The sequence below is a fragment of the Palaemon carinicauda genome, chromosome 1 (genome assembly GCF_036898095.1).
Source record: "Palaemon carinicauda isolate YSFRI2023 chromosome 1, ASM3689809v2, whole genome shotgun sequence".
Classification (NCBI taxonomy): domain Eukaryota; kingdom Metazoa; phylum Arthropoda; class Malacostraca; order Decapoda; family Palaemonidae; genus Palaemon; species Palaemon carinicauda.
The window spans coordinates 277,661,216-277,683,025 of NC_090725.1; the positions used below are offsets into that span (position 1 = coordinate 277,661,216).

Consider the following 21,810-nt stretch of genomic DNA (forward strand, 5'->3'; position numbering starts at 1 on the left):
GCCAAATCTCCTACTTTGTTACTGTATCCATACTTCCTAACTTCTCGTACCGTGCATTCTATTTTTTATTCCCTTTTACTTATGCTACGGCTATGGTTTCCTTTTTCTGAGTACCATTCTCCTACGTATTTATATTCATGAACTGTTTCTATCCTTCCTTTTCTAATCACTCCATTCACCCTTTTAATATCTTTTTTTTTCTAATGACTAACACTGCAGACCTCTGTGGATTGGTGCTAAACGTAAATTTCTTTAGTTCTTCCACACTGTAACAGTGGTTTATAGCTCTTTCTACTTCGTATCGATTAGTGTTAGGAAACATTATATCGTCTACATAAATTAGGGCCTCTATCCTAATGTTTCTAGTCAGGATTATCATCTTCTCACCTATTGAATTAACTTTGTCCGTGACTATTGAACATAACTTTGGTCCAAAAACTGTTCCAAGTTTTACATTTCCTTCTATTCTGATTTCCTCTGCATATCCAACAGGAGTCTTGGTAATTGCTTTAGCTTTCTCCTTTAGTTTATGTATCGTCTTTCCTTACCATCCTACTTAATTCTTTGATATAATCTTTTAAACAAAGTTTATCAAAACACTTTACGGCATCCCCTAACCATATATATGTTGAGGTTCCTAAGTGATGTCTATAGTCTATGACAGCATTCGGTGTGATAAGGTGAACTGCTGTTGATCTACCATCTATCTCACCACAATGGAATCTGTTAATAGTGTCACTAATTTTATTCTTTATTTTCAAGCATTTTACTAATCGTATTCATAATAAATAGTCCTCTTCTATTGTTTATATCTAATCTGCTGCCTTTAGACTTGCCCACTGATAATATTTCTAGTGCATCCCATTCGTCAGGCATTTAGATTCTCTCTCCAATTTCACTTATAATTTATCTCATGCTATTCTTCATGTCTTGGTCCATGATTTTAATTTTATTGCTCATTTCTTGCCCGTTTCGTGTATTCTTATTTTTTTTCATGGGTAGTATTACAGCGTTTACCTCTTGTTGTGTTATCTTCATTATTGTACCCTTTTCTCTTTTACTTTTTCCCATTACCCACTTTAAAGACAATTAATTAAATTTGCCGGCTTGTTTCTCCACTTTCGTATCACTCTTTTGCAACTTAAATAGGTCAGTATAATCAAGTTCAAAGTCTGTTTTTTATATCATCATTTTCTATTGTTACTCCATCTTTATTTCTGATGCCAGTCATAGGACTTGTCTTATGTCCATCTATATTTTTTTTTTAATCCCAAAGGCTGCTCCATTGCATTACCTTCTTTGCAGTTTCTGTAGCATTTTCTTTTACTATGAACTTGTCTATTAGTTTATCTTGAACTTCATGAAATCGTCTGTTTTCTATATTCTTTTTCTTCAATCTGACCTTCTTTACTTTCCCTTTCGTTATCTTTAAACTTCTTATCCTTCTTGTTTTGTGTTAACTTTTCAACTGACTTTTATACTGCATTTCTCTTTAGTCCTATTAACCTGTTATTGCCACATTGTATACTAATTTTTATAGTCCCACTCCCTTTGGGGATTTTCAATAGTCCTGCAGCTTCAGTGTCTTTAAATATTTAAATATTTTCAAGTCTAGGATTTTTCTCTTCATTTTATCTAGGTTAGTACCCGTTTACCAGTCCATTTCAATTATGGCATTGTGATTTGTGTAAGTTATCCTATCTGTTATTCTCTAAGGTGTTACTACTTTTTCTTCGTCTATGTGGATCCTTTTAACCTCTTCCTCTTTTCTGATTATTCCAAAGTCTATAATCGTACATTTTCTTACTAGAGGCACCGTATCCTCTAAGACGCCTCAAGTCTCAACCCTGAGCTGAAAAAGAAGAAGAGTGTAAACAACAAAGTCGCCTGTGCAAAAAGCTGTTGTCTCATTCATCCAACAACGCCACGAGGAAACGTAACTCTCTGCAGTCTCATCTTACTGGGGAAAAACATGTCTGCTGAAAAACAAGCCGATAATAAGCCTAAGATTGATTTAGGGTTGTTGGAAGAAGACGATGAGTTTGAAGAATTCCCCGCAGAAGGTACGGAAGTTTTAGAGTTTTTCGTGGAAAAAAACGACATTTTTTATGTATATATAATATACTGGTTGGGTTAAAGCTGCTTATTTGGAGAATCAGGAGGCATATCATCTTTGGAAGGGGGAACAGATCAGATTTGATTAATAATTATACTCTAAGAGCTAGGTGTGTATGTGCGATGTCGTCCCATGGACCATAAATCCCTTTTTTCAACCCTATCACGAAGAATATGGCAGTTTTAGGAGCCATTTCCCGTTAGATAAGTGTGGTCAAGGATTACAGCTTGAGATAGGTGGTGTTTTATGCACATGGGAGGGCCTGTCCGTCGATATACAAAGGCCCCAGCTCCAACCCAAAAACATTAAGTGGTGGGCTACCCATAAATTTGCACCATGTGGAATACCGGTAATTTTTTTTCCACAATATTCTCCATTAAGAGAAAAATTGAAACTAGGTGTGATTACGGTATAGTTGTTTTGAACGATTCTTATACTTTTAAAGGGGGGGGGGCCCAGTGTTTTTGAGCTATGGGAGTCGCAAATCTAGCCACCCAACAAAAAAAAAAAATACTAGCAATAAAAACAGCTTCTAATATAAAAGAAACTCAAGAAGTGCCCGTTTTGTACGTGACTGATGAAATACACAGTAAAAAATTATTTTTTTTTTTTTTTATTATTTGTGGGACCTTTGCCCCTAAACCAGTAAAACTTCAGTAGTCTGCTACCCAGCCAATTTTGCATGAAAATGAAATTTTCCCCCCATTAGTTTTCTTATGTTTTGATGTTGTTATCATCCCTAAAAGTATCTTTTTCCGATTACCACCATCCAACGTAGTAGTAATGGGGAAGTCAATTGTATTTTTTTCATGCACAAATAATAGTGTGAAACAGCTCTTACGGACTAACTGCTGTAGTTATCTCAGGTCTCAAGCACTGTTCTCTCTCCCAAGTTTCGTTTTCTTTCGAGCTCCTCTTTCTTTCAAACCAAGACATAATCTTTTACATGGTCCAATTTTAAAAGGGAAATAAACACGTGAACACTAACTAACCTAACTTAACGTTGAAGCTGTATCATTACCTACAGGGTAGATGGGGGAGAGCCACCCTTACAACTCCCTCTCACTCAGCCATATTCTTAATTTGTAATGACTTGCCTTAATTTTCTGAGTTTGGGTAAGTCAAGTCTGGAATAAATACAGGGGGGAAATTTTAGCTTCATATTAGCACTTATCCAAAAATTAGTCTTGTAATTGGTCACAGAGAAAATGCACTGGACGTGATGTATTTTAGTCGGTATTATTGTACTGTATTACGGGGCAATGTAACCTAGGAAAAAAACTACTTTTTTGCTATAGAAAAAGGTCCGCTCTCTTCGAAAATGACACTTGTTCCCGTCGCAAATGAATAGTTTCAGAAATATATACAGTATATATCTATATCCAACGATAATGGGAAACCCCCAGTTGGAACTCGGGGTTTTGGATGGGGAAAACATGCGTGGGAAAACTGTATATAATGGCAAAACAAGCTTTTTCTTCTCTATACATTACCTTCTTGGATGTATAATAAACCGATGAAAAAATACGGTAATATTGAGCTGCGCAATCTAACATTAGCAATGTTAGCGTAACATGCTAACATTAGCAGTGTTTTTCATTTATTTGTTGAAATTCTACGGGTCGGTTGTAGTCGCTCTTGTTCGTTCGTTTGCACATAGCAGGTTTTGACCTTCTGCGCCTAAACTCTACCTCCACCAATAGGATTTCTCCTTCTCTACCCGCCAACTTCAACTATTCGACTTCACCCGGTTTTGGTTCAAGTATTTGACTTGATCCAGTACAAGTATACCATTCCTTTTATGTAATACTCTCGTATACATATTACTTTTGACCCAAGAATTACTCGCTTTATTATCCGATATCTTATAAAATCACCTCATTTTATATTCCCATTAAATATTATTTATCATACACTCCATTTTATCTTGCTATATTACTTTTATGCATTTTGTTATTACCATGTTACGCCCCGATTTCACATAAATACTTGCTGTGGACAAGTTTCCCATTCTAGTACATTCATGTTTACTCTCTAGACTCAGTTGTTTTTCCGGTGACCAATCACGAAACCATACGTATGGAAAGTTTGCACGGGGCTGGGTAATATTTCCCAACCCCCTTTCCTTATCTCTTCAAGTGGTCTCTTCATACCCCTTCCAACAAATCCTTTTCCGTGGAAACCTTTGTCCTAGTCATGTCTTTGTTATTTCTTCAAGTGAGGTTTGTTCCGTAACTGAAATACAAACCACGCTATTTACATGGGGTAATTACTTTGGCGAAGCTGAATGACGAGCCATTAGAATTTTAATGAGGGTTTACTACCCCACCGCTAGTTAGCGGGGTGTAGGGAAGGGTAGCTAGCTAAACCCCCCCCCCCCCCCCCTCACACACACCAGTGATTGCTTCACTTTACTTCTGGCTCGGGCGGAGAACAGACCTGTCTGCTCTCTCCCTCGCTTTGATTGCCATTAATCTGTTTTTTGCTTTTTCTTCCTCACAGTGTGTTTGAAGTTGGCCTCTACTGATTATGCGTACATGCCCTGGACTTCCCGGCCGCCCTTGTGGGACTTTTATGTCGGCGGTCGATACCGATCCCCACACCTTGTGTCCTCATTGTACTGGCCAATGGTGTGATAGCGGCAAAAGGAATGTGCTCGCCGACAGTCTGAGCAGAGCGATGCAGATAGTGAGTACCGCGTGGTCTTTGGATCGTCAAGTAGCCAATAAAGTCCTGACTTTGTGGGGTTCCCCGATGGTGGATCTTTTCGCTTCAGCACTGAACTTCAAGCTCCCGCTGTACTGCTCCCCGGTCCCGGACCCCAAGGCTCTCTGGCAGGATGCCTTCCAACAACGGTGGGACAACATCGATTTGTACGCCTTTCCCCCGTTCTGTCTGATGAGGAGGGTGCTCAACAAGACCAGAATATCGATCAATCTATCAATGACCCTGATAGCTCCGCTATGGCATCACGCAGAATGGTTCCCGGACCTTCTGCAACTCCTCACGGAGGTTCCGAGAGGACTCCCTCCACGTCACGAGCTACTCAAACAACCACACGCCAACATCTTCCACAAAGCCGTAGCTTCGCTTTGACTTCACGCCTGGAGACTATCCAGCATCTCCTCACGGAGAGAGGATTTTCGCAACAAGTTGCGAATATGATGTCTGGACACCTGCGCAAGTCATCCGCAGGGGTCTTCCAGGCGAAGTGGCGAGGCTTCTGTGGTTGGTGTCGTGGAAGGGGTATCTCTCCACTCGATGCCACTATTCCAGCAATAGCGGAGTTCCTCGTGTATTTGCGGGAGGAAATGCGCCTTTCACTCTCGGCAGTGAAAGGCTATCGCTCGGCCTCAAGTCTTGCCTTCAGGCTTAAAGGAATGGACATTTCTTCCTCGCTGGAACTTTCCCTTCTCATACGGAGTTATGAACTTACCTGCCCTCAGTCGGAAGTGAGACCTCCTCCATGGAACGTGGTTTGAGTTCTCAGGTCTCTGAAGAGACCTCCCTACGAACCATTACGCCAGGTTTCAGATCGCCACCTTACCTGGAAGACTGTTTTCCTGCTAGCATTGGCCTCGGCCAAGCGAGTCAGTGAACTGCATGGTCTCTCGTACGACATCGCCCATTCAAGGGGATGGGGGGAGGTAACGTTCAACTTCGTCCCTGAGTTTGTTGCCAAGACTCAGAATCCGGGAGTGCCGGACCCTAGGTTCGACTCTTTCCAGGTTTCGAGTCTTCGTTCTGTAACAGATGACCCAGACCACCTCCTACTGTGCCCAGTGAGGAGTCTGAGGTTGTATCTTAAAAGAACAGCTGCAGTTCGTCCCCAGGTGCAAGCCTTGTTCGTGAGCACCGGGAAAACGAAGAGGAGGGTCACCAGGAATACTATCTCGGCCTGGATTCGCAAGGTAATACATCTGGCCTTGAATCCTGACCCTTCTCCGTTACGTCGACCTAGAGCGCATGATGTCAGGGGCATAGCTACGTCCCTGGCCTTCAAGAAAAATTATTCAGTGACGCAGGTCCTTTAAGCTGGGGTGTGGAAGCGTCAGACCACCTTCACGGCCATCTACCTGCAAGACGTGACACACAGGAGGCTCGATACGTTTTCTATCGGCCCTGTGGTGGCTGTACAACAGCTGGTCTAACCTCAGGCTCCTTAATGGACAAGTAGCAGAAGGTTGAGGGCATTGTTACCCGGTTTTAGTCTGGGTGAATGAAAAGATCTGTCTGGCCCTTATTCTTTTCTTCATCCTCTCCTCCCTTGGAGAAAGCAACATCCTGGGTTCTCTGCACAGCTGACCTCGAACCACTGCAGTTAAGCTATGCACCCTTGTGTTCCTAGTATTAAGTGTAATACTATTTTCATGTCCCCATACCCTGACGAGGTGGTATTGGGAGAGTCCTAGCCTAGATTTCCATCTGAAGAACTCCAGGTCTACTTCCTAGGACAAGTCACTTCCTCACCTTTACACACAGCTTATCAGCTTATGTAGGCCGCAGCAGTTTCACAGTATGCTAGCGAAGAGCAGGGACTCCTTATTTCTTGAGTACTCACACACTCGAATATGGAGTCCCCGGGCAAGCCAAAGCCAGTATGGCAGGGACTTACCTCCCTAACTAAGGATTGAGTCACCCCATGTAAATAGCGTGGTTTGTATTTCAGTTACGGAACAAATGAAAAATTCGTAGATACATACATACATATACCAAGGCACTTCCCCCAATTTTGGGGGGTAGCCGACATCAACAAATGAAACAAAACAAAAAAGGGGACCTCTACTCTCTACGTTCCTCCAGCCTAACAAGGGACTCAACCGAGTTCAGCTGGTACTGCTAGGGTGCCACAGCCCACCCTCCCACATTATCCACCACAGATGAAGCTTCATAATGCTGAATCCCCTACTGCTGCTACCTCCCCGGTCATCTAAGGCATCGAAGGCAGCAGCAGGGCCTACCGGAACTGCGTCACAATCTCTCGCCATTCATTCATATTTCTAGCACGCTCTCTTGCCTCTCTCACATCTATCCTCCTATCACCCAGAGCTTGCATCACTCATTCCATCCACCCAAACCTTGGCTTTCCTCTTGTACTTTTCCCATCAACACTTGCATTCATCACCTTCTTTAGCAGACAGCCATTTTCCATTCTCTCAACATGGCCAAACCACGTCAACATATTCATATCCACTCTAGCTGCTAACTCATTTCTTACACCCGTTCTCACTCTCACCACTTCGTTCCTAACCCTATTTACTAGAGATACACCAGCCATACTCTTTAGACACTTCATCTCAAACACATTCAATTTCTGTCTCTCTGTCACTTTCATTCCCCACAACTCTGATCCATACATCACAGTTGGTACAATCACTTTCTCATATAGAACTCTCTTTACATTCATGCCCAGCCCTCTATTTTTAAATATTAAACTTAGCCGGTGAATATATAAATAGCTGACGTCTCCGTCGGCCCGACAGATTCCAAAAAACTCGCGAGCGATCGCCATGAAGGTTGCGGGTGTGCCCACCAGCGCCGACTATCGGCCAGATACCGCATATACTTCTCAACCACTCCAGTTCTTCTCTGTCGGTATCACCGACAACATTGGTTCCGCTCGCTCTAGACCTCGAGTTTTCTACCGAATTGGTGAAGTACTTGGTTTTGTTTTTATTGCTTTCGCCGTGTTGGATTATTCAATACTATCTTCAAAAGAAATGCTTTTGAAAGGAAAGTTTTTTGCCCTTGCTTTTTTAATCTCGCTCTGGTTTTTCCATAGAGAAAAGATGGCCTACCCTTCCCTCAGTGTACGGAAGTATGTTAAGGCTTTTAGTGATTATTTTATCACTTTATAAATTATTGTTGATATTTATAGATTCACCTCTATATATTTTATATCTCACCCGCCTTTATTAGGCCTCTTCGATTAGCTTTCCATTTATACTAAACATCGAGATAAATTTTATGTTTTTGTTTATATGCGGCCTTTACCTATTCTTTGTAGGCGGTCCTGACTTGGAAAACGAAGTTAAACAACGTTGAGCCCATTCAACTTTTATTTTTGTTTAGATTAAAACAGTTGCTCTGTAAGAGTGATGAGATGAATATTTTTAGAAAATATTTTAAGAAATTTATTCTTTGAATAGTCTTCGTGCTGTTTTTCAAAGATGAACTAACGTTTGGTTTATTTATGCTACGCAGTTTGCGCTCTATCGTTACGATAGAGAAAGAGAGAATCACGGTTTCACTTTGCAGAAAGAGTAAATCGATTTTGACGTTTTGTTCATTCTTCTTTCAAACTGAAGTTTTTTAGATACTAATTTAAAGGAACATGTTAATTTTCAATTTCTTAGTCCTTTCAGTTTTTTCCTTTAGTCAAATAACCTGTTATTGACGAAGAGTGAGTGGGCCATTCTCTTGTGAGTGACAAGAGAGAGAGAGAGAGAAAGAGAGAACGATCCGATCTTTATTTTCGTCCCAAGTCTCTGTACAAGAAGTTTGGGAGCGAGTAACGTTGTTCTCGATTCAGTTTTTTACTCTCGTCCAAGTCTCTGTACGGGGAGAGAGGATAAAACGTTTTAGTTTTTATTCTCGTCCCAAGGCACTGTACGGTGAGAGATTGTAAACGTAGTCCTTAGTGAACTAGTGTTTAGTCTCATCCCAGTCACTGATCTTTATATATTTCCGTTTTATTCGATATACCTGTATATGTATATGTTTATTGATTTTTGCATGTGTGTTTCATTTTGTACTAATATGCTTACATTATACGACTCATTTCGCAATTCTAACCTTTTGATTTAAGGGAGAATTGCGTGCTTCAGGTAGAAATCAGTTTTATTGATGTCTAATGTGAAATTATTAAAAAATGCGATATCAGTGAAGTAAGTGCAAAAAACATGTTCTGTGTTGCGGAGGGTTCGTTTGTTCGTGCTTGTCGCTTGCCTAGTCCGAGACCTCTTTCAGGCTCCCCTGCACCAGGGAGAAGGTATGTCGTAGGACCTAAGGGAGTGAGGAGTGTAAACCAACGAACAGACGTTCCCTCAAAGGTATCAGACGTTGCTCGTCAAGCACGTCCTTGCCATAAGACAGGAGAGACGAAGTTTCTCCTCGTCTTCCGATGATTCGTCTCTTTAAAAGCCTGGGCGTAAAGTTTCGAGACGGTTGAAACGTTTATTAGTTCCTTCAGAACAAGTTCAACGTCCTAGCTGTAGTCATCATAAGAGTCCCGTTCATAGCGATGACGTTCATGTACAGACGTTTCTGCCACAGACTCGACGTGACGTTGAGGGGTAGACACCGTAGACACAACGTGACGTCGAGTGTCAGTCACCGTAGTCATGATATAGCATCGATCAGCAGTCACCGCTGTTACTACGTGACGTTTGAACGTCAGCCACCGCAGTCACAGGTTGATCCGAAGTTAAGTGTTTTGCAAGATATGCTGTTAAAGCTTTCTTCTTTAATAGAAGCTTTCGATCCTGTTCCTGTGCGAAAGGATCCTTTGCTTTTTGTACGTCACGGTTCTGGGATACGTGATTCGGGTCTTCAACCTTCTAGACGAGCTTTGTTACGCCACGCTGACGTTATCCCTAGTGACAGCTTTGCTGTTAAACGAGATGCAGAGCATAAATCTCGATGTAACTTTGATCGCTTTGAACGTCAGCCACCGCAGTCACAGCGTGACGTTGAGCTGCAGACACCGCAGACACGACGTGACGTTGAGCGGTAGACACCGTAGACATGACGTGACGTCGAGGGTCAGTCATCGTAGTCACGATATAGCATCGAACAGCAGTCACCGCTGTTACTACAGGACGTTTGAACGTCAGTTACTTCTGTCACGACGTGTAGTAGAATAACATTCTCTGCAGTCACAACGTGACATCGACCCTCCAACTTTAACTTCTGTTCATATACAAGTTGATGTAGCCTGTCAGGCTTTTCCTTCACGTCATTCTGAATATAAATCTCCTTCTCGCAAGACTTTAGATTTATCAGATGATGTGCCTTCTGAAGAAGTTGATGACCCCCTTTCAACTAATGTACCTTTGGGGAGTCATTCAGAAGAGGAGTAACCTAGGGTGGTCCAACAATCCCTTGTTTTATAATTATGATTTTCTTTAGTGAAATTTTCTTCTACTCGTTTTGTAACGGCTGCTCCGCCGTCTGAGTTTACTCTTGGCATGACTTTCTTCGACTCCTACATTTACGAAGTCAGTTCTCTCTTGTTCTTCCAAGAGGGCCATGCTCTTACTGGGAGACTGGTTGGAATCCAGGAGAAGTTTAGGAAAGTCTGCTTTTGCTTTTCCTCCTTCTTAATTAGCTTCTCGCTCGGGCTTCTGGTGTGACACAGGAGAAGTTCTCGGCTTGGGAGTACCTGCCTCTGCCCAGGGAGACTTCTTAAGCCTAGTGGACTCTCCTCGTCGTCTAGCCATAAGACGCTCAAAGATTTTATGGTCTGCTTCAGAGCTAGACCATCTCCTGTTAGGAGTTTTTTTCGAGCGTTTGAAGTTTTTATTTGTTGGATTGGTCCCTGGGAGCCTTAAGTAAGAAGGTCTCTCCAGCTGTCAATGTATTGCTGTACAATTATGTCATGCATGAACAAGGCTATCAGGGATGGCTCCAATGATCTGGCAGCCACGTTCACTGCAGGAACAAGGCTATCAGGGATGGCTCCAATGATCTGGCAGCCACGTTCACTGCAGGAGTACTTAAGATGTAAGTGCGCTCAATGTGTTCATTGTCAAGACAAAGTTCACGATGAAGACTACCAAATCTGTCTTGGCAGCAGTAAGGGAAGGCGACTGGATGGTCTCTCTCGACCTTCAGGATGCATACTTCCACATCCCGATTCATCCAAACTTTCAACAACATCTGAGGTTTGTGGACTGGAAAGTAATGTACCAATTTCGAGCACTGTGCTTCGGCCTCATTCCTGCTCCTCTTGTTTTTACAAGGCCCTTGCAAAATGTAGCAAGCTTTCTACATTTTTTGAGGATTCAGAGCCTCCCTTTATTTTGACGACTGGCTAATCAGGGCGTCGTCATTAAATCGCTGTCTGGAGAGCCTCTAATGGACATTAGACCTAACCAAGGAGCTAGGTCTCATAGTGAACGTAGAGAAGTCGTAACTTACAGTACTCCATCCCCATCCCAGACTATTCCTTATTTGGGAATGGAGATACAGTGTCGGATTTTTCGGGCCTTTTCGTCTCCCACAAGAATGGAACAAGCTCTGTTAAAAGTCCGTCACTTGCAAGAGAAAAACAGTTGCTCTGTAAGAGTTTGAACGAGCCTCATGGGAACTCTTTCATCGCTGGAGTAGTTTATCTCTCTGGGGAGACTCAACCTTTGCCCTCTCCAATTTCACCTAAACCATTGGAACAAGGAGAAGGGCTTAGAGAGTATCTCTTTCTCAATCTCCAACTCAGTCTAGACATGTCTGACTTGGTGGGACAGCAACATCAGACTTCGAGAAGGTCTTTCTCTTGCGATCAAGAACCCAAACCATGTGTTGTATTCAGATGCATCGGATTTGGGTTAGGGAGCTCCACTGGACAGTCTGGAATGCTCGGGTCTTTGGTCCACGGATCAGAAGGAACTCCATTTAAGGCAAGTAACATCTCTCTTTTGGCGAGATTTGTGCAAGGAAAAATGAATGTCTTGGCGGACTGCCTCAGCAGAAGAGGACAAGTCATCTCCATGGAGTGGACGTTGCACAAGACTGTGTGCGAGAAGCTATGGATGACATGGGGTCAACCCACCATAGATCTTTTTGCGACTTCACTGACAAAGAGGCTCTCGACTTACTGCTTTCCAGTTCCAGATCCAGAGGCAGCCCACATAGACGCTTTCCTGCTGGACTGGTCTCACCTGGACGTTTATGCCTTTCCACCTTTCAAGATCCTAGACAAGGTGCTGCAGAAGTTCACCTCTCACGAAGGGACCAGGTTGACGTTGGTTGCTCCACCCTGGCCCGCGAGAGAGTGGTTCACAGAGGTACTTCTATGGCTGGTAGACGTTCCAAGAAGTCTGCCGTTGCGGATGGATCTCTTGCGACAGCCTCACGTAAAGAGATTTCATCAAAGCCTCCCCACGCTTCGTCTAACTGCCTTCAGACTATCGAAAGACACTCTTGAGCTCGAGGGTTTTCGAAGGAGGCAGCTAGAGCGATCGCGAGGGCTAGAAGATCCTCTACCATCAGGATCTATCAGTCGAAATGGGAGGTATTTAGAGACTGGTGCAAGTCCTCCTCTATTTCCTCTTCCAAGTGCCTCTGTAGCGCAGATTGCGGATTTTCTGCTTTATCTGAGAAACGGTCGCTCCCTCTCTGCATCCACCATTAAAGGCTACAGAAGCTAAGCATGTTAGCTTCTGTTTTCAGGCATAAGGGTTTGGATCTTTCTAATAACAAAGATCTCCAAGACCTGCTTAAGTCTTTCGAGACTTCCAAGGAGTGTCATATTTCGACTCCTGCTTGGAACTTGGACGTGGTCCTACAGTTCCTTATGTCAGACAGGTTTGAACCATTAAATTCAGCCTCCCTGAAGGATCTTACCCTCAAGACACTTTTTTTGGTGAGCTTGGCTTCGGCTAAAAGTGTTAGTGAGATACTGTACATGCTTTTAGCAAGAACATCGGCTTCTCCAGTAATAAAGCAGTATGCGCTCTTCAACTTGGTTTTTTGGCCAAGAATGAACTTCCGTCTCGTCCTTGGCCTAAATCATTTGAAATCCCCAGTCTTTCTGAGATTGTGGGGAATGAAGTTGAAAGAGTGCTGTGCCCCGTTAGAGCTCTTAAATTTTATTTATCCAGAGCTAAACCGCTACGAGGTTGTTCAGAGGCTTTATGGTGCTCCGTTAAAAAGCCCTCTTTGCCCATGTCTAAGAATGCGTGGTCTTTTTTTATTAGACTTTTGATTCGGGAGGCACACACTCATTTAAGTGAGAAGGATCGTAATTTACTTAAAGTCAAGGCTCATGAAGTTAGAGCGATAGCAACTTCAGTAGCGTTTAAGCAAAATAGATCCATTAAAAGTATTATGGACGCGACCTTTTGGAGAGGAAAGTCGGTATTCGCTTCATATTACTTGAAAGATGTCCAGACTCTTTATGAGGACTGCTACACACTGGGACCATTCATAGCAGCGAGTGCAGTAGTGGGTGAAGGCTCTACCACTACATTCCCTTAATCCCAATATCCTTTTAATCTACTCATGAAATTTTTAATCTTATTTTTGGTTGTACGGGAGACTAAGAAGTCTTTCGCAATTTTTTTGATTTGACGGGTGGTCAAAATGTTGTTTCTTGAGAGCGCCCAGATTAAGGGTATTGATGAGGTCCTGTTATAGGGGTGTTCGCCCTGGATATAACAGCTCCTGGGAGTCTTTCAGCATCCTGAGAGGATGGCTGGGCTTCGTGAGGAAAGCGGACTAATGAGGCAGAGTAATAATCAGAGTCTGCTTCCTTACCAGGTACCTATACTTAAGTTTGTTTTTATGAAATATTTGTCAAAAACTCTTGAGCATATACGCCTTTATTGTTATAATACTGGTCTCTACCCACCACCATGGGTGTGAATCAGCTATTTATATATTCACCGGCTAAGTTTAATATTTAAAAATGATATTTTCATTATAAAATAAATTTTTGAATATACTTACCCGGTGAATATATAATATTAAAGGCCCTCCCTTCCTCCCCGATAGAGACCCTGCGGACTGAGAAGAACTGGAGTGGTTGAGAAGTATATGCGGTATCTGGCCGATAGTCGGCGCTGGTGGGCACACCCGCAACCTTCATGGCGATCGCTCGCGAGTTTTTTGGAATCTGTCGGGCCGTCGGAGACGTCAGCTATTTATATATTCACCGGGTAAGTATATTCAAAAATTTATTTTATAATGAAAATATCATTTTTTACTACTCCCTTAACTGCTCCCACCACTCTGCAACCTTCGTTCACTCTCTGACGTACATCTGCTTCCACTCCACCATTTGCTGTAACAACAGACCCCAAGTACTTAAACTGATCCACCTCCTCAAGTAACTCTCCATTCAACATGACAGTCAACCTTGCACCACCTGCCCTTCTCGTACATCTCATAACCTTACTCTTACCCACATTAACTCTCAACTTCCTTCTCTCTCACACACTTCCAAATTCTGTCACTAATCGGCCAAGCTTCTCTTCTGTGTCTGCAACCAGTACAGTATCTTCCGCAAACAACAACTGATTTACCTCCCATTCATGGTCATTCTCGTCTACCAGGCCGCGGGGGCATATAAAAAATTAGAATAGCGCCAACGTTATCCCTGCGTGTCGTAAGAGGCGACTAAAAGGGGCGGGACGAGGGGGCTGGGAACCCCCTCTCCTGTATCTACATCCTGTGAGACATCGACAAAAAATTTGTAGATAATTTGTATTTTTCCTAACTATACAAACCTTAGCTATTTACACATATTTGCCCGCCAGCCCTGTCCCCCGGGATAAGTCCTACCTCTAAGCAAGGTGAAGCAATCACCGGTGTGTGTGTGGGGGGGGGGGGGGGGTTAGCTAGCTAACTAGCGGTGGGGTAGTAAACCCTCGTTATAATTTTAATGGCTTATCATTGAGCTACGCCGAAGTAATTACCCCCATGTAAATAGCTAAGGTTTGTATAGTTAGGAAAAATACAAATTATCTACGAATTCGTCATTTTTTTTTTTTCGTATTTTACGATGGAAGTTATAGAAACCTGTAAAGGCTCCAGTATTCCATATTTGAAAGCATTTGCTAAATTTTGTGGGGAATTTTTTGATACATTATCCAGTGTTGATGATTTCCTTAAATCACATAATGTAATACCCCAACGTTTACAGTGTCCCAAGTGCCGTTCATTCATAGAAGTTAAGACGTCACAGTCTCAACACCCCGGTGACCCACAAGTTTCGTCGTCCGGGTCATAAAAGTATAGTCATTAATTTCTTTAATTTAAATTTGTTCCGACTCAGATACAAACCTTCGCTATTTATAGGGTATTACTTTCGGCAACGCTGAAAACCAGCCAAGACAATTTTAGTGAGGGATAATTACCCCATCCGCTAGTTAGTGGGAGGGGGTTGGGGTAGACTAGCTACCCCACTCACTCACACCTGTCGGTTGAGTAACCATTTTTTTCACTAAAATTGTCTTGGCTGGTTTTCAGCGTTGCCGAAAGTAATACCCTATAAATAGCTCCAGGTTTGTATGTTAGGAAAAATACAAATTATTTCCAAATTTCTTGTTTTTAGCGTGCACAGCTCAACATTACTGCTTGCCAGTACAAGTTTGTGATCTTGGAAGGGGGTCCGGGGGCTTGCCCCTGGCTAGGGGTCGTGACTTGGGAACTACTAGGTTAGGTTACATGGGTTTGTTAGGTTCTCTACCCTTTTATATATTGTGTAAAGGGTATATGGAAAAACACTTTAAAATACGCATGGTAATATTAGCGTAGCATTGCTAACGTTAGCAATGTCAGCGTAACATTGCTAATGTTAGCGTGGACAGTAGATACGTTCATTATGAGGGAAGTCAGGACGGAATTTGAACAAGAGCCATTATATTATCATTTTAACAGAAAATATATGTTTTCCTGTAGAAAATAACGGGATTTAACTGGTTTTCACCTTCATTTCATCCGGACTGGTTGTTCTGTTTGTTTGCGATTGAAATGAAGGCCAAATTCGGTTAAATCATGCCATTTCTTACAGGAAAACATATATTTTCTGTTTGAAAGGAGAGTCTGTAATAAAGTACAACTTTACCTTTTAGTCTATCAAACTTTACCGTGACACTGCCAGTAATGTTGATCTATCATCTGTTCGTGAATGCAATCATGCATCACTTTGGCCACTTTATTTCTGTTGAAAGCAGTACGTAATTATGTAGAATTTCCAAACTTTCTTTGTTAATATTTAGAAATACAGTGGGAACCTCTACATCCGAATTTTTCCAACATCCAAAGTAAAATTCGAACAATTTTTTGACTCTACACCCGAATTTTATTTCGACACATGAAGTAAGCAATTTTCGTCGTACCGGTTGTATCCGAATTTTTCGACACGTGAAGTACAATTCGTACACGTTCCTACTCTACCCCCGAATTTTTTTTCGACACCCGGAGTAAACAATACCCGTACGCGTAGGTGGTACTCATAGCGCCGGATGTATTTTTTATTTCCGCCGATAGAAGGCAGCACTTCGACCTCGGAGGGACCCTCAATTAGCGTGGCTTGGGTCAGTCCTCTGTTCTCGTCGGCTTCGTGTGGTTGTGCGCTGTGCGTTCTGCTATTACTGTTTTAATCGTGATTTTTTACGTGCATCCTTTTACGGTAATTTACGTAAAGCATGGGTCCTAAAAGGCTTAGTTTTGCAAGTGGTAGTGGTAGTGGTGAGAAAAGGAAGAAGGAAATGCTTTCTTTAGACGTAAAGCAAGAAATTATTGAAAAACATGAGCGTGGCGTCCGCGTGAGTGAACTTGCTAAAGAATGTAAAATGTAAAAAAATATATAAAATATAAAAATAAAAAAAATAAATAAGCTAAGTTAGGTTAAAGTTCACTTAGTGTAAGTTAGAATAAGTTACGGTAGTGTACGTTTATCGTAGTTAACCTCTCTACCTCCTCGCCGCCCGTCCGTCTCCTCTCTGCATAGCAAGACCAACAACACCTGCGCTGGACTTTCTAAGGTAAAGTGACGCTAAAAACCCGTTTCTTATTTATCATTTTTTGATAATTATTCTTTTTTACATGTCTATTATCTAATTTAGTGTGCATTATTGTCATGTGTAATTATGTGTAGTAATTTAATAAGGAGTTATCATAGGTTTTTGGGCTCAACCACGGATTAATCCTATTTCAATGTATTCTTATGGGAAAATTCATTTCGACATCCGAAGTCGGTTGTGGAACGGATTAAATTCGTATGTAGAGGTACCACTGTAGTCTAAAAGCTTGGTATGTGGTAAACTCGCAACTATCACTGAGCCTAGCCATGACTGTACTGAAGCCAAGATTTAAAATTTGAAAATGTGCAGTAAACAATGAATTTCAACAAAACCCAATCAAATGGTGTGGCTAAAATGCCTCTGGATTCTGATTAACCAATTTAAAGTAAAGATTGGTTGAAACGGGGAAGACAAACATTGTTTAATACACATTAGTTGAAAAAATTTGTTTGTGCCCATAATAACAAACCTTCCGTTATTTCTTTGGATATTCTTTCGGCGAAGCTGGAAGGTAGCCATTAGACTTAAAGTGCGAGATGGCACCCCTGCCTAACCGCTTAAGCAGGTAGGCCGGGGGTGGCTGGGTGCTCTCACAGTTGTGAGTTGTGCCACTTTTTCTTTTGGCTCTGTAGAGAGTGGACGTCTCCTCTCTCTCTCTCTCTCTCTCTCCTCCTCCCAAGGCTTTCATTGGACATTTTCAATCTTTCTTTTCAGGTGTGCTTGCTTTCTTCGGATCGCCTTCATGCAGACCTGTCCAGGGGGCGAGGGTGCTGTGTGTGGTACCTTCATGTCATCGCTGGATATCAGTCCGCACTCTGTGTCCTTCGTGTAGAGGGCATCGTTGCGAGCAGGGTTCCCCCTGTCCAGAGTGTAGGGAGTAGCCTGCCTCCCAATGGGGGAAATGTGGACGGCACAGAAAGAAGGCAGCTAAGCACGATCTTTCTTCCTCAGGGATGAGTAAAGCGAGTTCTTCTTCTCACACTCCCAAATCTCTTTCAAGCTCCTTCTCGTTCGTGCTCTTCCGAGGGACGATCGAGCAGGAGCGCAGACCATCTAACTCCTTGGCAAGCCTGGGGTACTTAAGGTGGTTGGTTCCCCTGGAGGCGCAACTTCACTTCCAGCTGCCGATGAGCCATTTTCCCTTGCAGAATTTTTGCAGGTATGGCCGACCTAATGGGTTTCTGCGCCCCCTTTGAAGGAAGAACTTGTTCATCTCCTTCAGCGTGGTGCCAGGAAGGACCCTTCTCCAGAGCCTTTAACATCTCAGGCTTTGGAGGTTTGTGAAGTCCATCTGTCGCCCTCTTCTCGATCTTCCACGTGCGAACGAGGCAATCGCTCGCATTGACCCCTCCAACGGCCTTCAGCTGACGATGATCCTACTCGCTATCCTTGGACTTCATCTTCCTGTAACCTTTAGCCTTCTGTTTCCTCCCACATAACCCTTCAGCTGCAGGTGAAGATCTTCCAGAGACCAGCGCTCCTTCTACCAGCGTTGCGCGGAGATGAGCTTCCCCATCTCGTCCTTTGGAACACTTCTCCTGTTCGTCGTTCGTGACAATCTGAAGATCATCTGGATCGTAGGTCATCACGATCCGAATGCTCTTCGTCTAGAAGGCGTTCTTGCTCTACTAGAGCTTCAGGTTCATGAGACTATCGGTCTCAACACTATCTTCAGAGGCATTCCTCTCCATGAGGAGAAGTCTCTCTATCGCTTTCTGTACAATCATGAGCATCCCAGTTCAGACGTTTGCGTTCTAGATCTCGACGATGTAGATCACAAGGACGAAGCTCACGTTCTCGAGGGCAACGTTTACGTTCGCGAGAGCGGCATTCAGGAGAACGACGTTCACATTCGCGAGCTAGGTATTCACGATGCTCACGCCGTTCTCGAACAAGAGCTAGATGCTCCCGTTCGCTAACATTACGTTCACGATCAAATTATAGATGTTCCTCGTCTAGAGGTAGGCGTTTGCGCAGTCCATCAGCGCGTAGCCCCTCAACCCGACCTTCTCCTGAATGACCTCGGACCGAACCATATCATGAGACTGACCGTCTCTCAGACAGGCGTCCAGCTAAACCTCCAGTACTTTTTACAGGCTGTGGTGTTTTAGCAAAGCATTTGCCTCTGCAACGCTCGGAAACCGTGACGTGTTCTCCAACGCTTAGGGTTGCCCCTACTCAGAGGCTCTCTTTGTTAGGCGTAGCTACTTCTTTGGCGTAGCAGGAATGTGCTATGCCTTCCTCTTCCATTTTGGCCTCTAGAGCTCGTGTTGCAAGCACTTCTGCTCATGAATCACGTCCGTTATTGCACGAAACTCGGGATTTTATGCGCAAATCAGCGATTTCCGCAAGTAATTTACAAGCGGAGGTTTCGGAACCATGAGTAAGTGCGGTACCAACACCTCCGCCTCTGGCTTCTATCACCTTCAGCGGCAGGCCTATACCCTTTCCGGAGAGGTTTAAGGACCCTTCCAATAGGTTCGCTAATGTCCCTATTAGCCTGGATCGTCCTGTCATCCGTTGAAAGAACATGCTGCTGCTGCAAAGACACTTTCCCTACGTCTGCGCAGGCTCCCCCTAGTGGACGTTCTCCTCCTGAACCTTCAAGGGAAGCCTGTGGCTTTTCTAAAGGTTCTGAGGTCCCTGCATGGGTAAGCACCTTCCTTTCTACCCTGCAGAAGTCTTTGGGTGTGGCTCCTCCACCGCCACAGCCTTCGACTGCTCCAGTCAGAACTACTCCAAGAATTCCCTTCAAGTTCGTCTCTTGGGAGTCTTGACCCTAGGAGGAGACCAACGTCGGACAAGGCATGGAGATCACGTTCGTCTCAATCTCTTGCCGAGGGTCTTCCTTCCGACTCTTTTATGGCTAACCTGCCTTTTACTGCGGTTAAGGCAAGGGAAACCATGACAGAGGCAGAAGACAAGGATGAGAGGCGTATCATCCACCCTAGGACGAGTAGGGACATTGGCTCGCCCAGGGAGATATCTGTCCATCCCTTCAACCCTCAAGAAATTCAGGTAGTGCCTCTAGACCAGCATCTGATTTCTTTACCTCCTGAAGAAGAGTCTTCAGCTCCCACTGTCAAAGCTTCGGCTGCCGGTGTCTCAAAACCCTCGCAAGTTCCCCCTCCTAATACCGCGGAGGAACGTCCTGTGTGAAGGGAGTCTAAGGACACTAAAACTCAACTAAAGAACACTGTGGCAAGGGAAGCTCGTTTGGCTGAGGCACATAGAAGGTCCCCTGTAGCGGGTCCCTCAGTTGATACCGTTTACAACCCTGACCAACCCCAAGCTCTGGGTGTGACCGTGGAGGTAGATGATCCCTTGGATACGGATGATGAAAATATTCCGAAGGCTGCCAGTTCGAACTTCAATTCTGAACAAGAAAGGCGTGAGTTGGAACATACCTTTAGGCAGATCCTTTCTTGCATGAGGGCCATCAATAGGCTGTTAACTCCTGGTACCACCACCCAGGAGGGTAAGGATATGATTCTCAATGAGACCCAGAGGCCTCCTAGAACCAGTGCAGCTTTGCCCTGGTCTAAAGGCTTGACGGCCGGCAAAAGGAAGGCTGAGGGCATATTCCTCTTCTTGGCCTCTACCACTTCCTTTTGTCCTCCAAAGGAAGTACTATGAGATCAAAGGGGAACCCCATTTGACCATGTCCTATGACCCTTCAGTGTAATCTTCAACGAAGGGTCTTCCGGCTCAAACCCTCTCCTCTCAGCAGTTGAGCTACTCAACATAGAGAGAGGCGCGAAGTACGCTATGCAGGCAGCTTCGTGGCTCGACCTATGGTTAGGATCCTTTGGCTTCATGGTGTATTCCCATGGCCTTTCTAAGGAGTCGGCCCGGAAGACTTTGGAGTCTCCTTTTGTCAGGTATCCGAACTCTACAGTTCTCATCACACCACGTCGTCAACTTGTGGGAGAATGCTATACTCAAGAGAAAGGATAGTGTCATTGGGAAATTCCATAAGCTGGTGCTGAAGGTGGAAGTCTCCCGGTTGAGGAATTCCACCCTTGAGGGTTCTTCTCTCTTCACTCCAGAGGAGATTGAGAGGGCTGCTGAACGATGGAGGAAATTGTCGAACGATTCTCTCCTCCATAGGGCTATGACATCAAAGCCCTATGGAAGACCTTCCCAGTCTTCTCACAGTCAGCAGGCACCTTCTCATCCCTTAACCTCTAGGTCCTCAGGACCTACTAAGGTGTCTAAAACGGTTCTTTCAGTTCAAAGGCCAGAAAGGGAACTAATACTTCAGAGGAAAGAAGGAAGCGAAGGGCAGTGGCCGAGTTTGTCACTCCCACTAGGAATGGCATTCCTTTTCACCTACCACCTGTGGGAGGATACCTGCAGCACATCTAGCAGGGGTGGGAGATCACTGGACAGTCGAAGTGATCGCCCTAGGGTATTGCATCGCGTTTATTCAATCTCTCCCTCCTCTGGCTCTGGATCCAGCGCATCTAAGCTTTTATGTGAAGTGATCCGCAAAGGAGCTGGCCCTCAGTGCCAAAGTTGAGACCATGCTGCAGAAGGGCGTTCTCCAAGAGGTTGCAGATTGGTCGTCCCCAGGCTTTTACAGACTCTTTTAAGAATGGAGACGGCAGACACGGTCATTCAGGCGGTTTGACCAAGGGACTTCGTGTGCGCACTGGATCTAAAGGAAGTATCTAAAGTTCATACACAAGGACAAAATATACCAGCTCAAGGTTCTATGCTTTGGTCTCGCAACAGCTCATCAGGTCTTTACCAGAGTATTCACCATTGTGTCATCTTTGGCTCACAGGAATGGCATTCATCTCCTCAGATACCTTGACGACTGGCTAATCTTGGCAGACTCGGAGGCGATCCTTATTCGTCACGTAGACATGCTTCTCGAGTTTTGTCAGGATCTGGGTGTCTTGATAAATCTGGTAAAGTCATCACTGCTACCTTCTCAAAGAC

General features: G+C 43.9%; 1 long non-coding RNA gene across 3 annotated transcripts in view; it reads left to right on the forward strand.

Moving 5' to 3' along the window:
• LOC137656887 (uncharacterized) overlaps positions 1-21,810 on the forward strand; it is a 126,519-nt gene that overhangs the window by 87,863 nt on the left and 16,846 nt on the right. For all 3 annotated transcript variants that reach the window (XR_011047033.1, XR_011047041.1, XR_011047039.1), the window contains exon 2: positions 1,811-2,063. This is a non-coding gene — a long non-coding RNA (uncharacterized lncRNA). The remainder of the gene's footprint in view (positions 1-1,810; positions 2,064-21,810) is intronic.